A 3,853-nucleotide genomic window follows, 5' to 3' on the forward strand; every position below is an offset into this window, starting at 1 on the left:
CTTTATATGATAAGAAAAAAGTAATATTATTTTTGAAATCTGCGTAGCTGAGTTATGGAAAATTTATTATTAAAACCAAAACAACTTTTATGAAGTTTAAATTTGCAGACCTGTGTAATTGAAGTAAGTCAACTTTATAAAGGTTTAAAACAGGACCCAGTTACCAGTGCTTAAGCAACATAAAATTTCATTTATTTTACATACTTCCTTTTTCTTACAAATGTTGATAAACTTTCAAGTGCTAGTTAAATATAGTGAGGAATAAAATAGTACAAAAACAAAGTAAGATTTGATGTAGTTCATTAGTGTTCAGTGTACCTACATAAGTGGAAAAAGAATTATTCCAAAATAAATACTCACCCCTGTATACAGATAGCTATTTTCTTCTTGAAATCATACATATATGCCCAAAAGACTTGCATGTCACCAGCCTTGTGAAAACTCCCACTTAAGTTCATGTATGTTCACATGAATTTGCACTACTACATGAAGACTTATCATTCAACAAAACCCTCCACCAATAGGGGTGTGACACACCTTGTGCGAATCCTCCCTTTAAATTTGCACATGAAAATTTTCATTCTTTTCCTCTACACAGTCATGCAAAGATATGTTCATGTTTACTGTGACTTGTCAAAAAACTGTTCTCAATTTACTTTGATTGTGTTTAAACATAATTATTATGAATTCACAATTCAATGAGAATTCTTCAACTGATGCGAGTGAAAATATCACTCACACTGATGAACTTGCCAGTACTTCTGGAGGTCCTTATCTGTGAAAGATGTGACAGCCATTGTCCATTTTGTGGTGGGGTCCAGCATGCTACTGGGATCCTCTACTTCTGTCCCTACCACAAATTCCTTCTTTTGCCTTTGATACTGATGTTGAGGAGGAGAATTTTAAATGGTTTTTCCACATCGAGGCTTTGCTCTGGGTATAAATACTGTGAGTAAGGACTTGAATGACTCATTTGTTGGCTGTAAAATGTGTCCATAAATGTACAAACTGGGACAACTGGGCTCATAGAGGTTCTTAACTGACTAGATGGAGGTCACTGGCAATTAGATTGGCAGATAAAAGAGTAAAATGAGGAGGTGGAAGGTCAGGATATTGGGACAGAACAGAGAGAAGAAGGAGTGTTTGGGCAAAGGACAGGTGTGGAAAAATGAGATTGGTAAAAGCACAAAACTAAGGAGGAAAAAGAAGATTGAGGGTGGGTAGCTTCTGCCCATGATTCATGAAAATAAAGGACTCATCAAAGGCTTCTTATTGGAGAAAGGAGGTAAAATGAGGGTCTTGGAGGAAGATAATCAGACATAGAAAAGAAGAGCTCTCAAAAACAAAGGAACCAAGTAAGTAGGAAAAGGGCAGAGGAATGGAATGGGTAATGAAAGAGAATAAGAGTGCTTTGGTGTCCCCAGAACATTTTTAAGAGGAACTTATAATAAGGTAAAGAGAGAAGAGGTATCAAAGAATGGTAGTAGATAAGGCACAAAATCAGGAAATTTGGGCACTAAATAGGGAGACAGCCAACAAGGTATCAAGGGAAAGAACGACAGGGTGATTATATGCAAGGAGATAGGAATCAGGTAAGCATGCAGAACAAGGCATGAAGTTACCTGAATGACACTGATCAAGAAAGAAGTTGGCATGAACAGAAATACCAGGGAAGGGGAAAACAAAGAAATCATGAGGGGAAGATGGAACAGGAAGCATCACAGGTTATGGGGGCAAAGAAAAATAGTACCACCTAGGTAACGAGGTTCTAAAAACCCAAAGAAGATTGAAGTTGTTCTCTGAAGGCATGGAACCCTTCACTTCTCTTACCCACCTCCTTTCCCAATCTGTTACCTTTCATCACCACCTACTTTCATCATCTGGAAGGGGCAGTTTCAGAACTTTTGGAGAAACAAGCCATAGATATAGTTCACAACCCTTCATCAGGTTACTACTCTTGTGCTCCCCCAGTGACACAACAGTATGTATGCAGACTTACAATGCTAAAAACTGGGTTTCGATACACGTGGTGGGCAGAGCACAGATAGCCCATTGTATAGCTTTGTGCTTAACTACAAACAAACAAGCAAACAAATACTACTCTTACTTCTTCATTGTCCACTAAAAGACCAGGGACTGGTGCTCAATCATTAACCTTCCTCCATCAATCATTTTTTTTATTGTCCCTCATTTTCAGATGGAAAATTAGCTCTCTTTGCTAGTTTTTCAAACCAGCCTATCGATGACCAAAGTAGATGTGTCTGATTACTTCTTTCATGCTCCAATAGCCCAAGCCTCATGTTGTTTCCTCAGATTCATCCACAGGAACCATTTCTTCCAATTTCGTGCCCTTCCATTCAAAATAGCATCATTCCCTTATGTATTCAATTGCATTGTGAGGACCATTGCTCATCATCTGCATGGGCTGGGACTACAGTCAATTTCTACATAGGTGATTGGCTTCTCCTCACCTTCTCCCAGGAGAAATCCTCAGATCATACTTTCCTCATGTTGCTTGATTAAAGTGACTCCTCAAAATAATCAAATCCTTCCTTACCCTGACCCAATATCTCATCCACCGGGATATCCTTTTAAACTCTCAACTTAGCTGTGCCTAATTTTCACCTCTGTTTACAAGACCTGAAGCACTTAATCACTAAAGTCTGCACTTCTCCTCTCGTGCAGGAGGTTCTTATCTCTTTTTGGGGACTGTGGCTTCTCTGGAACACCTTATTCTGCTTGACTGTGTACATATGCATCTACTACAGAGGGCATTGCACAACCAGAGGAACCTGTCCAGGGATCCACCGTTCTCACAGATCCTCCTTCCTATACTTCTACTGGAGGAACTTGCTTGATGGCCAGATCACTCCAACACCACCTCTGGCATATCTTTGCCTTCTCTCAAGCCAGACATTAGCCTATTTACAGATTGTTCTCATCAGGTGGGGAGTATCTATGAATTACTCTCTTACTTCAGGTTCATGGACCTTGAATGAGAATTATCTTTATATTAACATTCTAGAACTGTTTGCTATCTGATAGGCATGCTCTTATTTCATTCCCCTTCTGATGGTTCTTTTGGTTATGATTCACCTGAGCAATTCCACAGTCGTATCACATATCAACTGACATGGGGAACCAATTTCCGGTCCCTCTGCTTCCAAACTTTGGACATCATTTATAGGGCTTGTTCCAATTGGGCGAGCTTAACCTGAAAATGATGACATGCCTGATAGTGAAGCACTCTATGGAACTCTCATTATATTTTCTTCCAAAAATAAAACTAGTGGATAAAATTATTTTAAACTTCACAAGAACACAAGTATGTAGTTTAAGTAAAATAAAATATTTAGTTTTTTTTTTTTTCTACTAATCCTAATAAACATTCGTTATTTAATGTAATTATTTGCACTCAGACTGAATATTTCACCTGCAAGGTGATTTTCATTTTGAGTGTAATAATACTATTTATTATCTTACAGTTTTCACATTTCAAATGCATAAACTCTAGAACCTCCTAAATGACTATCAAAAGTTTTTTTAAGGTAAATGTTTATATTTTATTTTCCATTTTCTCTACCATATCACTAACTCTAGCTGTTATCATCAACATACAGTGCAATGAAATACGATAAATTAAGAAATAGAAATATGTACATACCTTTTAACTCCTCATTAAATAACCGTAAAATATCTTCTTTGGGCCGTATGCTTAGGAGATGTTATCACTTTGACTTCATATATTCATGGAGAAATCTTTAAAAGTTATAGTATGGAAACTCTAAAGGTCAGATTGGGGTTATGAACTCAGTTGATTTGACCTAGTAAGAGAGTCAAAGGAAACTTTATA

The 3,853-nt window shown here is 37.4% G+C and overlaps 1 protein-coding gene across 1 annotated transcript in view; it reads left to right on the top strand.

Annotated features, from left to right (window-relative positions):
- The window catches only part of LOC106474779 (DNA methyltransferase 1-associated protein 1-like), a 71,625-nt gene that overhangs the window by 30,747 nt on the left and 37,025 nt on the right, over positions 1–3,853 (top strand). The gene's annotated exons all lie outside the window — the stretch shown is intronic.

This window comes from Limulus polyphemus, unplaced genomic scaffold (assembly GCF_000517525.1).
Source record: "Limulus polyphemus unplaced genomic scaffold, Limulus_polyphemus-2.1.2 Scaffold142, whole genome shotgun sequence".
Classification (NCBI taxonomy): domain Eukaryota; kingdom Metazoa; phylum Arthropoda; class Merostomata; order Xiphosura; family Limulidae; genus Limulus; species Limulus polyphemus.